We start from the raw sequence: 22,492 nt of genomic DNA on the forward strand, positions 1-22,492 counted from the left end.
CGAACACGAAGATGATTCGTTGCCGCTGTAGTCTAGTGCACTCACCCGGCATGTGAGAGGACGTAGGTTCAATATCCCTCAAAGACAGTTGAATTTTCTTTCTTGGATTTATCTTCGCATCAGCCAGCTGTCGAAATCTTCGTAATAATAGAGGAGGGGGACATCATCTTCGGATAAGCAGAAATTCTTCATTTTTCAAAACTCATGAAGATTGCAAGATGCAATAGATATGATAATACTTTCCATCTCATTCCACTGAGAATCTCGACCGGGTTGTCTCACCATTTGATTTGGCAGACAGTGCGGAGAAAATAGATTTCACTGCTTGCCGAATCAGAGAAATTTATTGATCCTTGCGCTGATTCCACACTCAAAGACATGTTCACCAAGAGTGAGGCGTCGGTGGCTGTTTTTTTGGCTTGGATTGAGAGAGGAGTGGCCTAATCTAATGAAGGAAGCAATCAACGCACTTTTGCCCTTTTCAACATCATATCTATGCGAACAAGCCTTTTCTGATTATGGAGACAATAAAATACTAAGCAATAAATACACTGCGAGGCCTTGAGGACGATATGGGTGTTTCGTTGCCAACTGTAAGGCCTGATATCAAGTGTCAGTGCTCTAAGCCTCAATCAAAAGTTTCACATTAATGAGTAAACTCTATTCAAGGAAGGGTGTCCCAAATTTTGACGTTATTCCCAAGGGTGCCGTGAACTTCAAAAGGTTGGGAAACACTGTTTTAAGGTATCCGATTATGTTGGAAACGCCATTTTGAAGGAAAATAGCAATTTAAAATTTTTTTTTTTTATGAAAGCCCTATTCTTTGTGATTCCAAAACGGGCCTTGTTTTGTTTATATGACGCTCAGAACCGAAGTTACGTCTACTTTAGTGTTGCATTTGTACATGCAAGTAATTTGTGAATAAAAACTTTAAACGCGTTTTATACGAAGAATGATATTTTTGACATTTTACCTGAGTTTGTGACATAATTTGTGAAAATCCATTCATTGTATCATTACGCAATTTTAATATGGTATTTTGTTGTGTATTTTTGAGGTTATGAACACCGAAATCTGAGGTCTATCGCATACAATTTTTGAATTACGGTGTTTTGTAGACGAAATGTTAGCTGAAATTTCAAAAAAATTCACTCTTACATTGACAGGTTTGGGTGTAACTTGTGAGCATATCATACAATACTTTAGATTTTGGTTCATAATCTGCACCATTACTAGTTGAATATACTGTGTGAAAATCTCACAAAATATTTCATTCACAAATCTTTTTGCAATCGTGTTTCGAATATTACGTGAATTTTGCCTGAAATTCGACATCAAAATGACGTTTTCATGGGAAATGACACGAGGTAGACGGGAATTTGTTACTGTTCTCACCATTTCGATACACTTTATCAGAAAATGCTATTAAAGTTCACTCCAGTACCATTTTATAGAAAAGTGCTCTCGAACGTAGTCGGATACCTCAAGATACAGCTACTGATATACTTAAGATATAGATATCAAAGGGGATTGAATGAAAAATCGCATTTATAAGTGTTGAATTCTTTATTGTAAGGTTTTAGGCTTTAGTTTTAAGCACACAAAATATGTACATTTTTAAAAATATATATAGTCATCATGCATCAAATGTGGTAGTTTGGTACATAAATGCACTCCATCTAGGTAGGAGTGTACGATCTGTAACCAGCGGGCCAAATACGGCCTATAAGGGGTTCCACCCGGCCTACGAAAGCTGTTCCAGTAGAAAAGTGCCAGTACACACCGCAACATTAATTCTCCAGAATTTTATAAATTCTGAAAGTATTTTTTCTGTTATTCATTCTGGAACGAAATATTTTATTTTAATTGACAAGAGGTCATTCAAGTATTACGTCAGCATCAGAGGGGGGGAGGTTTGGATTTGCTGACTTTTGATGACATGGGGGGGGAGGTTTGAAGGTTGCTTACGTTATCAACCACCCCTTTTTGAAGATATGAAATATTCTATTTTGCTGACAGGGGGGAGGGGGGTCAGTGTTTTGCTGACTTTTGATGACAAGGGGGTGGGCCTTCAAAAATGCTTACGTAATACTTGTATGGCCCCCAACAAAATTATTGTTTTTTTACTTATTCTTGAAATTATTCCAGTCTTTTTCAAGTAATTCCGAAATTATTTCATTCATTAAGGTTTTCTTTAGACATTCCCGTGACTATCCTTTTCATCAGTGGCCATTGCGTTAAAGTCCACCTCCCGATCTACAAGAATCTGAATAAGGCTTATATATAAAAAAAAAACCTTTTTCATAATTTATAAATCCTAGAAGTATGCGTACACATAACACGATGGTACATGCATCAAAGCAGACTAGAACAAGGGTAAACCTCATCCACCACGTGCGCCTTGATTTTCAACGAAACCTCTCTTTGTAACGAAATTGACGTACCCGGCATATTTATGAATCGTACATTCCAGTACAGTTCCAGGGTATTCGATAGTGTAATAACTTATTCCACTTGAATTTACCCATAGTTTATTTTACTGGAGGAAGCACGTCCTGGGAACACGTTATTATCGTCGGAATAAAGACGTGCTTGATATACAGAACGATATTCGCTGGAGTACCTCACATGCAAGGCATAACTGTGAAATTACGAAGCAAAAAACACAACATTTTTCGTATCGGTATTTTCCTTTCGAAAGAGAAAGAGAATCATATTTTTCTTATTTTCGAGACAAGATGGTAGAATATCTTAGCTGTGTATGAAACATGGTTGAGGATATCTCTGGGAATGAATTGCTTGCAATAAGGTTGGGCAAGATTATGTGCGTGAATATACCCGGGGTGCTTTATCGTGATACGGCACTCAAGGGGGCGTTTTATGTATTCTTCCGTCCCGGGTATATATATATGTGTTACAGTAAATGTGATAAATCCAGTCACACTACGTACAAATCGCCGACCGTTTCGGTAAGTTTGATAAATTTCACGGATTTTATATCTTTTACCGGTGATTAGGTATGATTACAAGGTAGATATACAGTCAAACTCGGTTGTAACGACATCGAAGATTCCACCAAGTTTTGTCGTTATAATCGAAGTTGACGTTTTTAAAGCCTTTCATCGTAAGAAATATAATCGGGTGCAATCGAATACTGCTCATGAAGTTTGTGACTATATTTGATCGGGAAAAAACATGGTAAACATAGCCGATTCCCACCAGACTGCCAATTGTGGGCGAAATCGCCAAATATTGCTTGTATGACCTTTGGCGAGAAATACAAGCCAGTCTGATACAGCAAAGCTGCTAAAATGTATTTCACAGGAAAGAGAAAGATGGCAAATGCACTTGAGATGAATACTTATATTCAGCTTAATTGTGAAACAAATTTTAAATAGTGCAAATTACCTCCATCCCCGATTCTAGTAGTGATCAGAAATTTAAGTAGGCTTGGTTGAATACGGGACATTTTCATAGGGAAACCGTCGAAAAGCGTAAAATACGGGACTGTGTTTTATACTGGTTATATGTCGATGAGCGAGTTTTTGGAACATCAATTATGCAATAAATCTTCTCTTTCAACGTAAGTTATAGATACCACTACTACTTGACCGTAAATGCCTCGTACGCATTCCTGTGCGGTATCTCTAACAAATTGGTACAGATCGAAACGTGTGTTCCGAGTGTATGTGTGGCATTGACGTATTTATGCGGCCAGGGGTGTGCTTGATTCATGTTTTTGCTGGTGATGCCATCTGCCTTTTATATTTCGAAGTAAAGAGGGGTAATATATAAAATATAGAGGTATAAGGTATAGATAGAAAAACAGACGAACATCCCCTGAAAGTGATCAGCTCTAAGCTTAAAAAATGTCTTGGGAAAATGTCGTTGAAACGTAGACAAAAGTGACGAAAAAATTTATCGTTATATACGAGGTGGTTCCTTTCATCGACGTTATAGACGAAGTCCATCAACACGATTCTCCATGGGAATCAGCTCGGACTGACGTAATAGTCGAGGCGTCGTTGCGACCGAGGTCGTTATAACCAAGTTAAACTGTATTTGACGTGCAGAAAGTAACAGCGTGATACGAAGAATAAGTGGACGCGCCTCCAGGGATTTCAGGCTGCAACTATTTGCTCTCATTATAATTATTGATCCATTAAAAAAAAGAGAAAAGGCAACGAATACTTTGTGGAACATTGACTGTTTTTCTTCCCTTCCGTTGTTGATGCACATCACCCGTGGCAACACAGTCTGCTATCACAAAAGACACGTAAACACATTCACAAAAAGCTTGGCTTTTCTGCTCAGAGCCACTGAAAACGTTTATGTACAGCTTTTTCCCCTCAATAAATAAATACTGAAACACGAATGGATTTCGTCGTATTAACACATGGAAATGATGGAAGTGGAACTGTTTGGTTGAGAAAAGCGTTATTTTAAGATTTTTCAGAGTGGCAACTGCTGTGACCGTATGACCAGTTATTTTACGGAACATTATCATCATTCCCGTATTTTCCCACGAATTTGTCCGTCCAGACGTTTCAACAAAGAAGTGCTGTTTCTTTTCTTCTTTTTTTAATGAAAGTAAAGTCACGTAGTCATGAAAATGACTACGTGGTTTCAACAAAAATGATGCGTATCACACTGAATGTTCATAGCGTATATCTATCATGTTCAGCATTTTCCCAAGGAGAAATACATTTTAAATAACTGGAGGTTTGCTGTATAGGCTTTAGGCAATCTTAATACACTGCTGGCCACCCAAATTGCAACACCAAGAAAGACAAGAGATATCGCAACAATATTTATTTTGTAGATAACATGTTGACCAAGCATCAAATGATTAAATTTATAGACTTCTGTGAAGTGTGGTTCCTGCCAAAATCAGTAGCCAGAGTAGCCGCCATTGTTGGAGATCACCGCTGCCACACGCCTCGGCATTGATTCAAAGAGACTTTGGATGTGTTCTTGGGGTACAGCAGACCAAGCAGCTTCCACGCGTTGCCAAAGTTGATCTGGTGTGGCAGCTGGGGATGTAATCTGGGTCAATCGTTGAGCAACCATGGACTACATGTTTTCTATCGGCGAAAGATCCGGAGAGCGAGCTGGCCAGGGAAGCAATTCAATCTGGCGGTTGACGAAGAACCTTTGGACAATGCGTGCCACGTGTGGTCGCGCATTATCCTGTTGAAATATGGCTGTGGACAAGCCCTGAAGGTAAGGAAGGACAACTGTCTCCAACACCTCGGAGATGTAGCGCTGGCTTTTTAAAGTACCGGCAATGCGTACTAGAGGAGTGCGAGAGTGATATCCAATACCGCCCCATACCATAATACCCGGTGCAGGACCAGTGTGGCGGTGCATAATGCAGCTGTTCAGCATCCTCTCTCCACGGTGTCTCCAGACTCGAATCCGACCATCGTGGTGTTGCAGACAGAAGCGTGACTCGTGACAGAAGCGTGACTTTTTTGCTGATTATTAGCCATGTCCCGTATTCGCAGTAAAAATAACCGTACTTTTTCTCGCTGAAATATAATCTGATATACAGGGTGTTCAGCAAGTCCTAATGCGGACTTTATTTGTTTTCCATTCACGATGGGGGACCAGATTTCTCGATGAAGATAGGAACTCCGAAATCGGATCGTTGTAGAGTAAGAAGAAATTGACGCAGATGGCAGCACATACATAATAAGCATTACAGACACGTTAGGTTCGCAACACATACATGCACAGCTTCCAGCATGTCCCAGGTATTCTTAGACCACCTGCTAAAATCTTTTCATTGAGACAGAGTGGCGGGGCCATGATCTGGTCAGGAGGAGGATCCTTATAAACAATGCCAGACAGGATTAAGCGTGTTCATCTTACGAACGGATTAAGGCACTCACGAAGGGACGAATGGCACAGCGGTAACAGTTAATTGTGATAATTAACAGTTAAACATGATTACTACTAAGGGCTTCGAGCAGGCAGAATATAAATTCACATTTGAGAATTAGATGTCGCAGCAGAAGTAGTAAAGCCTGGTTTTCCTAGGAGTAGAATTTCTGCGCCGTGTGCAGCGTGAAAACGCTGAATGCGTTAAAAACCTGAAATTCTGGGGGTTTTTTTCTTACCAATCAGCGTTTTGAAACTGCACGCGCTGTAGAAACCTGCTCCTAGGAAAACCTGGCTTAAAGCCGGGTTTTCCTAGAAATAGCCGTTTTGCGCCGCGTGAACCGAAAAGTATAATTTCGCGTCGGCAGCAACGTGTTACATAATCATGCTACGCGTTTGAGTTTTCCTAGCGGGGCGCATCAGATCAGGATGGCTATATTATAGTATATGGCCTTGGCATCAGCTACCATGTCGTCTGCATGCTCCGGTTTGAAGGGAAGGGAAATAAAACACACAAGAGTGAAGGGAATATCAGCAAAACCGCGGCGCACGACGCATTTGACTCCTCCAGAAGCAGTCGGCCAATCACGACCGGCGTAAAGCGCTGTCGTTATGAGTATTGAGCTCTGTAGGAAAACAGTCATGCTGCTTTTCATATTGGTGAGTGGACGGCGTGTCGCGCTGGGCGAATCACGTTGCGCGCGGCACAGGAATCTTGCTCCTAGGAAAACCCGACTTAAGCAAGCGAGCGAGGCGGCGACCTAACACAGCTCAGTTCTTTCATACACAACGCACGATTCACAACCCGAGGATATGCAAACGGCAGGATCCGTGCAGTAACACGTGGATCGGTTGTGACGTAGGCCAGCAGCGACTCCCCTTGTACGTCACTGCGAGCAGAACGTTCCTTGAAGCGGTGACGTAGGTAACCGAAGAAGTTAGCGTACCATCACAAAATCTCATCAACCGTTCGTCGTAGAAAGGTATGGCTCCAGTTTAAAAGATGCCCAAAAAATGTTCAGAAATCACCCTGTACCAGTTTCGGGTGTGAAAATACAGTGTTCACAGTAAAAAATATAGGATTTTTTGGTTCAGAATGGACTGGGCAACAACTTCCCAAGTGGAAGTAAGAGAATAAGGGGATCGTATAAAAATTTATATTTTTTTATTTTGTGACACATTGTATTTTCACTCTCAAAACTGGTACAGAGTGTACATCTGTACACATTTTGAGCATTTTTTTTCAAAGTTAGAGCTATGCCCTTGTTATGATTGAAGTTATAACACATTTTATTAAATTATTGTCAATCGTTTGTAATTCATTTTAGATTGCTGTATCGTGCATAGAGAGTATATGCGTTTATTAATTTATTTTTCCAGCTGGCGAAGGGGAATTATCTCACGGATCGTGAGAACGGAAGTTTGCGCACATGGTCCGACATTCTTTTAGATGCGCGAGGTCCATCCACTCTTACTCCGAAGGGATTAGGTGGTCCGAGTTCCTGGGAACTTTCCGTGACGTAAGACCCATTCACCAAGCTGATTGGCTTAAAGTCCCGTTCCGGGTGCACCAACTTGGAGGTTTCGCTTCTCTCGAGGGATTCTGGATCACTATTTCGAGGTGCTAAGATGTAAATTAATATTTGAATAGGACTGCGATGTCCTTCATTATTATTGTGTGTACCGATGTTTTATATTGTGAAATATTTGTTATAGAAAAGCACGTCGACGGCACTTGGTACAGAGCAAAAAATGGGGGCATCGTTAAAAACATTTGTGTTATTTTTTTTTTTTTTTGCTCTGCATCCAATGCCATCGACGTGCCTTTCTATAACAAATAGTTTACAATATGGAACATAGCAACACGTATATAACGTAACGGACGTCGAAGTACTGTTCAAATATTAATTTTACATCTTAGCACCTCGAAACACTCATCCAGAATCCCTTGTGAGAAGTGAAACCCCGAAGTTAGCGAACCCGGAGCTGGATTTTCAGCCAATCATCGTGGTGAACGGGCCTTACGTTACGGAAAGTTTCCAGGAACTTGGGCTACTAGTACTTCTACTTTTACTTAACTGTACACGCGAAACTCGTACACATTCCCCAGGGGAACTCCTAACGAATTTTTGGTACATGCGGGAATGTACCAAATTCACGTGTTGTGAACCTAACGTGTAGTTTTATTTCTGTGTAATGCTTGTTATGTGCATTGCTGCCATCTGCCAGGAACTTTGACCACCTGAACCCTTCAGAGTAAAAGTGGGCCTCGTCCAGCTGAGAAATGTCCGAGTTTGTTGTGCATAGACACATGCTCTCTATGCACAATATAACTATCGAAAATGAATTACAAACGATTGACAATAATTTACTAAAATGTGTTATGGCTTTGACCACAACACCTCTACGACGCTCGGTTGATGAGGTAAAGGACGCATTTGGACTTACTAAACACCCTGTGTATTATATTGAAAACACAGACTAGTCTGAACAAGATGAACTTCTTGTTTTGTATTGTCGATTGAATGTCTCACAATGGGGAAATAATGTCTTCTAGAGGCCTCTAGACATCCGAGTGGACACTAAATGCATATATTCATGTAAAACACACGCGGGTGTGTTTTGCGTGAATCACAACAATTGTGAGACAATAATGACCCTTTTAATTAATTTCTCTCAACACTAAGATATTGTTAACACTGCCACCAATAATGGATTTGAACGCAACAATGTTCAATTTTGCTTATAAAAAAGGAGTGAAGTTCCATTCAAACCAGACTGTCCCATATTCGTGGGCCGCTCGAAGCTTTCTTAACTGAAAGCCGTAGGTAAGGCCCAAGCTGAAATCACGCGATAGCAGCCATGTTTGGTATATGGCCCGATAAGAGTTTCTCCAGTCCCCGTGAGAAATACGTAAGGCCCGAGATATGCCACATGATGTTGATACCCATGATGGCGGTGTAGTACCCATACCCGATATCATGGTATCAGGACCAGTAAGAATTTCTCTTTTCCCTGAGAGAAATATTTTACGGCCTGACCTAACGTCGCGTGATGGAATCTATCATTGGCATCAGGCTGAATTGGAATTTCTGATGTAGTTACGAGAAATACGCAAGGCCTGTGCTGCTGTGAATGTGGGGGTTGTCTCAAATATTTTTGAAGGGAACTTTTACCCTCTTAAGGACTTTTCTTAATTATTCTTCTTTAAAGTGTAAAGGAAAATAATTAAAAAAAGTAATTATCGCCACGTTGGATTATACTTGTTTTAACGCAAGAATACCGAAGTCATGTTCCCTCATGTCATTTGTAACTTTGATTACAAATGTACCCAAAATTCTTTCTGATTTGCTCAAGTTGTTAAACGATTATTCTTTTTTGCAGGGAAAAATTGTATATCTGGAATGAATGAATTTACAAACACTAAACTGAAATACGGTTGTGACGCCGTTTATCAAAATCGCTGGTAATGTTATCGTCCGGGTATTGTTATCACTCTAGAGCCCGGATTTTGTATACATTTGCATATTTTAGCAATTTTTAAGTGCATATGAATGCACGCAGAATCACCGAAATTTTTAAATGAGTGCATATTTTTAGTATTTTTTGCATTGATTGTAATGTACTAATGTGTGTAAGATTATTCTTATCTTTTTATTCTTCAAATTTAATCAATTTTTTTTTCAGGAAAATATTTCACCAATGAGTGTTGTTCATTTTAGGGCACATTTTTTTAGGCATTTTTACATGCATATTTTTTAGTCTTTTTACTGCTTATTTTTCTTTTCTTAGGTTAGGTCATACGTCAGTGCTTTTAATATGCATATTTTTCTTCTAGTGTATATTTTTTCATTTTTAGGTCACATTTCTGCATTTTTAATGCAGTTTTCTTTTTTGCGCATATTTTCCTTTTTTTAGGAAAACTTCATTTTTAAATGCATGTTTTTTCATTTTACAAAATACCTATTTATGCTCTTTGAGGCATATTGAAGAATTTTTAAGGGATACTTTTTATTTCACGCATATTTCAGTATTTCTGAAGGCATATATTATCACAATTTTTAAGGGTTTTTTTGGCACTTTTATATAAATGCATTTTTGCGAAAATTTTTCATTTTTAGTGACATCGGCTACTTCACTATTACTAAAATTGATATGCTTTTATTTTTCGCACATATTTTTGATTTCGCGGCATATCTCGCAATATTTTAAAGCAGATTTATCTTCATTTTTTGTGCACGTTTCAACGTTTCTTAGTGTATATTTCAGTGTTTTTCAGTGCATATTTTATCTCCATTTTACTGCATTATTCCGGGTTCTAGTTATCACTTTCGTTAAGCGAGGAACGGATAAATATCATAACATGGGAAAAATTTATTTTTTTGTTATCGGGATTTGGGTTTATGTTATAAATTTTTTTCGTCGAAAGTTTTTCATTATTACAAAAATTATTGCAATTCGTAATACATGCTAGAGATCAGGGGGTGCACAACCTTTTCAGTCCGCGGGCCAGGTATGGGGTATTTCTGCCGTTCGCGGGCCAGAAACTTGTATATAAAGAGTGACCATATGACCTTAGTTTGATATTGCTTTCATAAAAATACGGGAAATCACCAAAAAAGTTGTCAAGGTAAGTGAATTTGCGAATTGCAGCCAAAAAAAAATGTCGAAGATAAGCAAAGTTGCCATTTACAGCAGAAATAATTGTCAAAGGCAAATCAAGTTGCCAGTTACTGCCGAAGAAATTTGAAAAGCAAGTAAAGTTGCCACCTATCATACTTTGAAAACATTTTGGAGATATCCCTTATTTTTATGGATATCGTGTTGTGTGTGTTGGGACTTTTTCTACCGGAACACCTTCGCGGGTCGGATGGAACCTCTTGGAGGGCCGCATTTGCTCTCACGTACCGGGGATTGTACACTCCCACATTAGATAGTTCCATTCTATATAACTCCTCAATTTCTGAATAATAAAAATACATTTTAGGTTAAAGGGGAAAAATCCTGTTTTAGAACAATTTGAGAAAAAATTTCACTATTTAACATTTTCAACCTGTTCTAAGGGAAAGAAAAACGAAGTCACCGTTTTCACACGTCCCGCTTGACCAATCAGGAAACGTGGTCATCATGCTTACAACAAGATTTTTTTCGGATATTATCAGAAACCTCAAATCTATACGCGATCTCATTAACCGATGTACACTATATCTGAATTTATGAAACCTATGCAATTGGTGGCAGACATTTTCAACTTTTTTTTTTCAAACTGCAAAAATTTAATTGACTTGACGATGGGAAATTTGATTGAAAGTTACATTATTAGCACGGAATTCTATGGAGCAAGTGCACTTGAACGGTTTTGATGAAGTACTCCAATATGGTCACTGAACTCTTCCTCCCTTCCACAAACATCAATATTTTTTTACCATAAAATTTTTCAAAAAATTTCATTTATCTTTATTTTCCTCCGTCAAAACCAGAATCGAAATTTCATTTGACAAATTTGCTCTTTTTTTTCCCACAACTATAACCGATCGGAAAAAAGCGAAAGAGAAGAGGATACGAAAAGAAAGAAAGATCTCGAATTTTATTGAATGGATTTCACGGCGAAAAAAATTATTTTTTCCGATTTTGTTTTTTGGAAATGAAAGCTTTCGAACAAAAGAGGGAGTAAATTTTTTTTTTTTTAAATGTGACTCTTTTTCTTCTGGTTGTTTTTTTCATTGTCAGATTTGTTACTCCATAGCTACACGCCGCATTGTGATATTGATTCCACCGGATTGAATTCGTTTTAGTATTGAAAAGCTATTTCAAATTTGTAACAAAAACTGCTAACAGCAGATCGCATTCGAGTTTCACTTGTTAATTTATTTTATAATTGATTCTCTCTCTCTCTCACTCACACACGCGTGAACCTGTACTCTCAATCGTTTTTCTTCCTGAACAGAATATCGATAACCTAATGATTCCGATTTAACACTAAGTGGTAGGTTACATTAACCCAAGAATGGTACTATAGCTACGTGTCTTAGTCGTATATAGGTACTATTTTAAGGTTAAAAATAATTTGTCGATTCAGGAGATGAATTTTCAAACATCCATCATTTCAACTACTACTTCACCGCACACCAACTCCGGTCATATATCGCCATACAGCAATTTCCAACCAGAGGAGTTGGGTGGGAAATGAAGGTTCCATCCATCGGTGGTCGCCCAAGGCTCGGTAGGTAAAGAACTTGCTTCTAACGTTCTATGCCCGGATCTGAACCCATGTACCTTGATGGTAACCTTCATAGTGGAAGACGAGCGCCACTCGAGCTAAAATACTGATGCCAACAGCGCGTGGTGTTCCCTGGTGGTCACTCTACCAAGTACTAACCGCGCCCGATGCTGCTTAACTTCGGTGATCGGATGAGAACCGGTGTTTTCAGTATGGTATGGCCGTTGGCGCCACCGTTTCAACTGTCATATTCAAACAATATTACATCCGTGCACTTAGCCAACTATCCGAATAGTTATGAAACATTCATAACAAAACATTTCAACATAACAAAATAGTTATGATCATTCAATTCCCACCATATTCAAATAATTTGATCCCGACGTTGCATCCAGCCAACCTTATCCAGACAATTTCATTCTGACCATGCAGCCAGTCAGTCATGTCCAAACATCAATTTGATTACTATTTGATTTTGCTTCCAGTGAATCGCATTCAAACAATTTGATTCCGACTGTGCAGTCAGTCAACTTTACCCGAATAATTTTATTTCGGCCATGAATCCAATCATACGTATCCCAATAATTTTGATTCTGACCGTGCATCCAGCCAGCCGTATCTAAATAACTTGATTCAGACTGCGTATTTAATCAACCTTATTCAAACAATTTTATTTTTACTGTGCATCCAATAAATATTACCAAACTATGTTATTCCTATCGTGCAGCCAACCAACGACTGTAAAATAATTTGATTTCTACCGTTCATCCGACCAGTCGTATCAAAGCAATTTGAGATTCCTATGTGCATCCAAAAAAACCACATCGAAATAATTTGATTCCGGCATTTCAATCACTCATATTTAAATAATTTGATTCCGACCGTGCATCAAACCCTCCGTGTTCTAATTATTCGATTCCGACCGTGCATCCAACCAACAGTATCATTATAATTTGATTCCGACCGTGCATCCAACCAAACGTATCGTTATAATTTGATTCTGACCGTGCATCCAACCAACAGTATCATTATAATTTGATTCTGACCGTGCATCCAACCAACCGTATCGTTATAATTTGATTCTGACCGTGCATCCAACCAACAGTATCATTATAATTTGATTCTGACCGTGCATCCAACCAACCGTATCGTTATAATTTGATTCTGACCGTGCATCCAACCAACAGTATCATTATAATTTGATTCCGACCGTGCATCCAACCAACCGTATCGTTATAATTTGATTCTAACCGTGCATCCAACCAACAGTATCATTATAATTTGATTCCGACCGTGCATCCAACCAACCGTATCGTTATAATTTGATTCTGACCGTGCATCCAACCAACAGTATCATTATAATTTGATTCCAACCGTGCATCCAACCAACCGTATAGTTATAATTTGATTCTGACCGTGCATCCAACCAACCGTATCATTATAATTTGATTCCGACCGTGCATCCAACCAACAGTATCATTATAATTTGATTCCGACCGTGCATCCAACCAACCGTATCGTTATAATTTGATTCCGACCGTGCATCCAACCAACAGTATCATTATAATTCGATTCCGACCTTGCATCCAACCAACCGTTTCTAAATATTTTGATTTCAAAGGTGCATTCAACCAATCGTATCCAAACACATTGACTTCGGCCGTGCATATAAATAATACATGCATCCAATAAACAGCAGAAACAAAATCTGAATAATTTGACACCTACCGCGCGACCAGTCAACCATATCCAAACAATTTGGCTCCGGCCGATAAGAACAGATGCTTATCGCCTTTAACATATTTTATAGATTTCAAGGGGCTTCCAATTAATAGACGTATATAACGTTTATTTATGAATAAAATATTTTGTATAGAGCGAATATATTATATTATATGATGTAAATATCCCAGCATGTGAACGTCCTCGCGCACTAACAAGCGCCTCTTAGCACCTCAGAGCGCTGCCACTAGGTCAACCGTTTTTATCTTCGATATAGTTCTTGACGTCCGTTGGTCCATATGCTGGGCTTGGTGAGGTGTGTTTGTGTCGCTTATTTCTTGTTAATGTTTCACGATCTGGTCCTTAATGTTTCACGATAGTAGTAGATAAATTCCACGTTGATCAAAGTGTATATCACGTTGATCAAAAATCAACACAATTCATTATAGACGAGTAAATTGCACTTGATTTGTCATTATCGTCAACGGTCTAATTTGTTTGGTCTACAAGTGAACTTGCTATTGCTTAGATTTCTCATTCACTGGCTACTTTTGTTGAAGCCGACGTGGTCAGAGATCATATTTCTTAGTATGATCAATCATTAGGGGAGCCCTTGCCGGCCTGAATTCGTCAGCGTTCCTACTGCATAAACGCGCACTGCCAGTCGTTCTAAGTATGTATGCGGTGTAGGTTGCTATCTAAGAACAACATAATCGTTTGACTCCTACCGCGTAACAAACAACCGTATTTTAAAAAAAATCATTCGGACCAGTCAACCATATCTACAAGGAATTTTTGATTCCGACCGTGTAGCTAGTCAACCATGTCAAAAAAATGTAATTTTGACCGCGTAACCGGTCGGTCTACCATCGAAAAAAAAATGATTCCGATCGGGCACACAACACCAACTGGATCCAAATAATTTGGTTCCACCCAAAATCACATACAAACAATTCGATTCTGACAGTGCACTCAGCCAACCGAAATGAAACGATTCGTTTCATACTAAATAGTTAGCCAATGGAGAATAGCCACATTCATAAAGTTCAATTAAGCGAACAGTTGTTTTACATATCAGATAAACTATTGATCAAAAGGGGGGAAAAAGGTCATTTTTAAAGTGAAATTGTAGTTTCAGTATGTAAGCACGTTATTAGTCACGACTGCGAAAACCTTGTTGTTATGACACTAGTGAATTCACATTGCCCAAATCCGTTCCTTCATAGGATAATGTTGAACGATTCAAGTAATTGCTTTAAATAGCAATATGTACATTAAAAGACAAAAGTTTGAGACAAAAGAAATGTTTACATTCGGAAATGCATATCACTTTGGGAATTTGCTATTTTGTGTGAGAGTGTCATTAGCAAAATTGCAATATTTTCTGTCTTCCATCTAACCGATTATTTTTCAGGTTCCAATTACGGATTCAAATTGTACGGATGTTTTCCCCCTGCATGTAACGTTGACAGCAAAAATACTAAAGGACAGATGTGGCTTCCTTAAATTCCTCTCTTTGGGAAATTTTTCTTGTAAAAGATTTTGTTTCCTTCTGCGGTTATGGCTTACTAGCTGTAATACCCGGCGCTGCCCGGGTTTTCTTCAATTACTGGAGAGATTGAAAAGTGACAAGCTATCATACATAATACTGGCATCATTAAAGAAGTGACAAATCGTTGTCAAGGCATATACATGTCTTAAACACATTTCTAGGGAACCACGGGTAAGCAAAGTAAATATTCCGAAAATGATTTTTGAGGCCCAAAAACCATTGTTGCCCGACAGTTTTTCCGCCCATTTCGGGCATTTACCCAGCTCTGACTAACTTTTAAAGTAGCCTATCGTTCAAGTCGGGTCACGTTTGGTATAACAGATTATTATTACAGAGATTATACCGATTTTGACAATTTAGGGTTGTTTTGATGTGTGCCATAGTATATACTACTGGTATATATGCAAAATTTGGCGACGATCGATCTAAAATTATAGATTTGTATAAATAACATATATACACAGACACACAGAAAATCAATTTTATATATATAGATAGCATTCAACCAACCATATCCAAGTGATTTGATTCCTCAGCAAAATCATAATTAACAATTTAACTCTTAACTGCGCATTCAACTAACCCCAGCCGAAAAATTCGATTCCGACAGTGCATCTAGCCAACAGAAGAAAAAAAAAATTGATTCGTTACAGACCAAGTAACCAGCCAAAGACATTGGACAATAGCCACATTCACAGAGTTCAATTAATCGAATGTTCAATGTGGAAAGAAAACCATTTTCAAAGCGTGTAATTGTGGGTTCAATATCCAACGTTATTAGTCACGACTTGTTCAAAACTCGGAAGTTTTGACACTAGAGCCTTTGATACCGAGATCCCTCGCCAAAGAAATCGATCCTCCATAGGATAATGTTGGACAATATGCAAGTAATTACTTAAAATAGCAATATATATGATGAAAAAAAAAGACAAAAGTTTCAGACAAGGATCCAAAAGAAATGGTGACATTCGGAAATGCATATCACTTTGGGAAATTGTCCTCTGCGTGAGAGTGTCATTAGCAAAATTGCAAAAATTCCCCGCCCTCCATTCCACAACCGATCATTTTTCAGATTCCAATTACGGATTCAAATTATTCCGATGTCCCCCCCCCTCCCCCGCCTCCCAATCTATGTAACGTAGGCAGCAGAAATTTTAAAGGATAGATGGCTTCTTTAAATTCTTCTCTTTGGACAATTTTTCCTTGTAAAAGATCTTGTTTCCCTCCGCGGTTATGGCTTATAGCATTTCTTGTTTTTGAAGAAAATGCCGCGGTGACGAAACTCTTAAAAGACCAGCCCATGTTTCTTAAAAATGCTTATTTTTCCTCTTTTTACTTCTCCTCGAAAGATTTTTCTCACGGTCGTTAATTTTTCGTATTGATCCTCTTTTTTTTTTTGTTGTCATATGGGGGGTTGGAAGGTTGCGGGACGGACAAAACTGCCGTCTAGATGTCGGCGTTTTAGCGGCTCAATATTTGGCGAGTTTTCAAGAGCTACAGACATACATACATACGTACTTAAGTTCTTTTTAGAAGGACAATCTCTTTTTCCACCATGTCTTGCAGTTTTGCTTTTTTTGTTGTTCTTTTTCTTTCAGTTTCAAAAAACGAGAAAATTTCTCTAGTTTTTTTTTTTTTTTTTTGGAAATATATTCGAGAGAAAATTTAAAATTTCGAGTTGCGTCCGAACAATTTGAATTTTTAATACTTATTTTTTCGTATTCGTTTCCCCACAAAATGATTTAAAGTCATAAATTTAAAGGGTGAAAGATTAGGTCATGCACGTGACCTTTTGGTCTAGGGAAATTTGCATGCGTTAATTTCGTTATGGATTATTTATCGTTAGTAAAATCGGATGAAAGAAGTATTTTATGGTGTTTTCTTATTATATGTACAGGGTGTCCATAAATTCTCAAATAGTTTAAGAAATTTATGAAAATTGGAGGAGAATTGGTATTTGAATGCGGTTTGGAAAGAGTGTCTCACGAAAGGGGATTTTTTTTTTTGTTCACACAGGAAAAAAAATTAGTTGAACTTCTTGTCGATAGAGGGCGCTGCACGAGAGCAAATAACTGGAAATAGAGATAAACGCGATGTCACTCTCCGCTGTTCATACGAAAGCCTAGATATATAACTAGGCGGAGATAAAGCGCTGCACCTGTCCTTATTGTCAGGAGCTACGCGTGTTCTTATTGGCACACGTGAAGAGAAACTTCATTTTTTGAATATGTTTACATTCGATGAACGCAGGTGTCGAGGAGATATGATCGAAGTGTTAAAAATTTTCAACGGGATGGATAGGATGGACCATGAATTATTTGTACACCATCAATCGACTGCTTTTACAAGGGGACGCCAGTATCGATTGGTAAGGGATAATGCGAGGTTATGGTGTCGCAGGGAGTTTTTCTCTAATAGGGTTGTTAATAAATGGAATAGCTTACCCCCCCCCCCCCCGGAGGTAGTAAATTCTAACACAATTGACACGTTTAAAAAGAAATACGATGAGCATGTTGGGGTAAATCGAGAAGTTATCCATAATGAATAAGACAACCATAAGTATTCTTTATGGGCATGGGTGTACGCTAGATAGCTCTTTCTGATTTTTTTAGTCGCTGGTCCTTACACAAGGTTTTCGTTTTGATGGTGACGTCGGTAGATGAAGACTATTGGTGAAAGAAACAGGTGTTTTCTGGATATTATGCCGAAGTGAACTCCGAAAGAAATGTCATCTGGTCTCCACCGGGACACGAACCAGACCCTCTCGCAAACCGGGCAAGCATGCTACCGCCACTGGAGACTTTCTTTCCGAGTTCACCTCGGCATAATATCCAGAAAATGTCTGTTACCTTGATATCTTGGGCAGGGGAAAAAAGTTGTCGGTAACAGCGCCGAAGATCGCTCAAGTTTTTGGTAAATGTGCCACTGAAGCGTCACCTAATTGATCTGTAAATGTGACGAAGGGGCGCCCTGGGGGGTTGGGTTAGCTCAGGGCGGCTTCGCTTGGCTGATACACCAGTAGGTTTTCCCGGTACGTCCGCGGTCTTACGACCACTGTGCCTAAATTGCAATAGCGATAGGGCCTGGATGTGCTCGGTTCATTCTGTATTCTGTAAATGTGACAAAGATCACTTAAGTTATCTGTTTTTAGTCAAATGGATTGTACGTTGCATCGAGTTGATGGCTGTCTTCATGGGGAGAACGACGCGAGTGATTCGATGCTTGCGAGCACGGGGGCAAGGGGAGCCATCACTATAAATTCTTTGCTAACTTTCCCGACACAACTCTGCCTCTTTTAAGGTAACGGAAGTAAGGTGCTTTGCATCAGTCCGGGCTTGTGAGCGGTTCTATCTATCTATCTATCTTAAGTTATCTGAAAACGGGCCGCGGGACACTTAAGTGATCTGGAAATATTCCGTGGGTAACTTAAATAATTTATAAATATTCTGTGGCAAAACTCAAGAGCTCTGAAAATGTGTCGCGGGTCATTTAAGTGATCTGTGAATGTTCCACGGGCCACTCAAATGATCTATAAATGTACCACGGGCCATTTAAGTGATCTGGGAATGTGCCGCGGGTCTCTAAAGTTATCTGGAGCAGTGCCGCATTTCACTTAAGTGATCGGTATATGTGCGATGGGTCTCTTAGGCCGATATTCACCGACATAATTTAAACTATAGTCACAATTTTTTGATAAGAGATCGACACGGATAGGTTTTTAACCAATCTACGTATATTGATCTCTTATCCAAAATTTGTGAGTACAGTTCAAACCATGTCGGTGGATACAGCTCTTAAGTGATCAAAAAATGTGACACGGGCCAGTAAAGTGATCTGGAATTATTCCGTGGTGAATTATTAAGTGGTTTCTAAATGTACCACGGGCCATTTAAGTGACCTGAGAAAAAATGTGCAGCCTAGTTCATTTTTACAAAATTAGTTTTGAGTTCACGGGCCACACATTTGGCTCGCGGGCCATAGGGTAACGCTTGCATGCATGCGTTACCCGGTCTTGCAGAGCCGGATTTATTAGCTCTCTACGTGACTCATTCACAGGGCTTTCACGGGTGTAATCCATATTGCGATATTGCGAAATTGTGGAAATTCGAATTTTGCATAAGGCAATTTCTAACATATAAGGATCGGGTCACCATCGGTTTTATTCATTCTTTTCGTGAATTAAAACCAAAACGGGTATCACTCGCTCAGGACGTGTCGAAAGTCCCAAAAAATACGGGACAAAATGATTAACCACATTTTACGCGACTGCAAACTTTCGTCCAAGAAGACGTGTATATATACGTCGGAAATATTATTTCTCTTTTCGGCGAAAACAAGAACACGAGGGTAATCGAATTTAAAAAGACATGATCCAGGACGAGTCCCGTGTGTTTACGTCCTTTTCCCTCCGTCCCGTCTCTCCAGTTCTTACGGAGAAGCTTAACTCAATTAACGTGAAACGGGAATCGGACCCCCACATGATGAAACCAGGTCTTTTATAACGTCATTTAGTATCATTATTATTATTTTTCCTTTTTGTTTCTATTGGAAACAAATTATCCGGAAACAATTTCTTCGGGGGGGATGAGGAAACACTCTGATGCCTCCATGAAATATTAATTTTTTTTTTTTAGTTTGGAGATGAATTTTGAAATATTCCTTCGTTTTGGAGAATATTTGGCGTTATTTTCAGGCCGGATTTGGTTCTTTGCCGTTGATTAACTTCAACGGTGTACTTGAAACGTCGCGTATAGTTGTTTTCTTCATCCGCTGGTCCGCGGATCAAAGCCGGTCCGTGGCAATTTTCATGCCGGTCCGCAAAAGATTTCTTTTAATCTATGTCAGTGTTTCTCAACCACAGGTCCGGGGCCCTAACACTAGTCGCACCGGGCCGTGAGTGTTTTGAATTTTAATTTTCCCCATTAATTTCTCGTTGGTTGTGTGTATGACCGGGCCCCTTTCAGTTACACAAAAGAGATTCACCGGGCCGCGGGCTTCCGAAGGTTGAGAACCACTGATCTATGTAACCACTATACCGTTTCAGAGATTAAAAGGAAAAATAAGTAATATTTATTGATTGTGAATTTGTTTTAAGTTCTGTTTTCGCCTCCAAATTACTTTTCCTACTTGTTTATCTTTCTACCGGTTCACGAATTAGGGGCCATTCAAGTATTACGTAAGAAGATTTTCAGCCATTTTTTACCCCTCCCCCCCTTGTCAGCAAAAGTCAGCAAAAAACTGACCCCCCTCCCTCCCGCCATGCCATCAAAATTTCGTCAGCTGCTTAGAATATTTCATATATTCAAAAAGGGGTGGTTGATGACGTAAGCAACCTTCAAACCTTCCCCCCCCCCTTGTCATCAAAATTCAGCAAATCCGAACCCCTCCCCTGACGTAATACTTGAATGACCCCTTATCCCTCTAATTTATTCACTTTACTGGTTCCCAAATTATCGATTCAATTTATCTCCTTTGCCGGTTCACGAATTATTCTTGCAATTTATTTAAACTATTCCCTTTCCCGAATTATTCTTTCAAGTTAATTCCTTTTCGCTGTCCAAGAATTATCCCTTCAATTTGATTCTCTTTGCCGGTCCACAAACTGTTCCTTAAATTTACTTAATTTCCAGTTCATAAATTATTTATTTATTTATTTTTTGCTGTGGTCCGCATATTATTTCTCCCATTCAATCATTTTTGCCGCTAAGCAAATTATTATTGTCGTATTATTTTTTCTATTTAATTATTTTCGTGGTCTCGACACAAATTATTTCCCTTACTTCCGTCGGTCCGAGAAATCGTTTACCTATTTTCCGCAGGTATGAAAACGTACATAGAAGAACGCTGGCGTACAAACAGGTTGATGTAATTAAATTTTCTCCCTTTAAAATTCTTGTGAAATGAAAATTTTATGAATTGTAAACGGTTTAAAAGAGGATTTTATGTTCCACATGTCTATGAAGTCTCTTGTGTAGGGTTATTCACATCGTAATTACATGTTACAAAAAAAATGAACTCTGGTAATACGAACAGACTGTTGTCCTAATTAGTCCGAATTAGCAGGTAATAATTGGTCTATTGGTCTTATCCCTAATAAACGGTGAAGGTAATGGATTGAATAAGCTTCGTTAACCCTTTAACCGACATGGCAGAAATCACCATACCCCCCTGTGAAATTACATATCTTTTTTCATCAAGTAGGCTTTCTTCCGATTTCCAGCCGGTGAAAATTGAAGGAAATGGTGTGTCCCATTGAGAAATCGGCTTTACAAAATTACCTGGGCTGAAAGAATAGGATTTTAAGAAGACGAGATATATCGTCAATGTCAGTGAGAGGGTTAAAAACTGGATGTTTTTTTGGATAAAAAATGAGCCAAGAGGATCGGAAAAATACAGGACATCTGGTTGTGACATCCCGGTGATTTCCAGTTATTGAAAGAACGGAGCCGAATAAAATTAATAATGACTACTACTACCAAACCACACATGCAATTCGTCCAAATCCCTCTGCGATACTTCTAACAAGTTAGTACATGTTGGAGTGTGCGTTTAGCGAACCTGGCCCGAATCTGTTTCTGTGTAATGCTTGTTATGTGTAGTGCGCCATCCGCCATCAGTTTTTCTAAAGAAGCGTGAGTGAAGTGTAATGATTGAATAATTGCATCGTTGTATAGACCGGTTGTTCTCTGTGGCGAGACCATTTAGCGGGGAAATCGGCCCACATTTGCTCCTCGAAAGTTGGGAACCACAGAAAACCAACTTCAGCAGACCACCACTGTGGCGACGGTGGGGTTTGCCCCCCGGATCCTCACGATACGAGTTCGTCAAAGTGACCACTCGACCACCGCAGCGGCTGGTGTGTTGACCAGTCCGGTTGTATTGGGAAAAACTTAGGGGAGTTAAATAAACTTGGGATCAGTAAAATTAGTTAGCCCTTCAACTGACATGACAGAAATCACCAAAACCCTGTGAAACGCCATAACTTTCTCCCCCTCAAACTAGGCTTTCTTCCGATTTCCACCAATAGCAAAGTAAGAGGGGAAAGGGGGTGGAAAAATTTGATTCATTGAGAAGTCAGCTTTCTATCATTATTCTAAAATAAAAAGTTTTTGAGC

The 22,492-nt window shown here is 39.1% G+C and overlaps 1 protein-coding gene and 1 non-coding gene across 2 annotated transcripts in view; one reads left to right on the plus strand and one right to left on the minus strand.

Moving 5' to 3' along the window:
• LOC149063841 (UPAR/Ly6 domain-containing protein qvr-like) overlaps positions 1-22,492 on the plus strand; it is a 201,200-nt gene that overhangs the window by 47,575 nt on the left and 131,133 nt on the right. The gene's annotated exons all lie outside the window — the stretch shown is intronic.
• Positions 12,214-12,332, minus strand: LOC149063842 (5S ribosomal RNA). Its single transcript, XR_016195997.1, has one exon. It is a non-coding gene; the product is annotated as a 5S ribosomal RNA (ribosomal RNA).

This window comes from Pholcus phalangioides, unplaced genomic scaffold, assembly GCF_987345545.1.
Source record: "Pholcus phalangioides strain wild (caught in Gottingen) unplaced genomic scaffold, Ppha-v1.0 ptg000042l_1, whole genome shotgun sequence".
NCBI lineage: Eukaryota > Metazoa > Arthropoda > Arachnida > Araneae > Pholcidae > Pholcus > Pholcus phalangioides.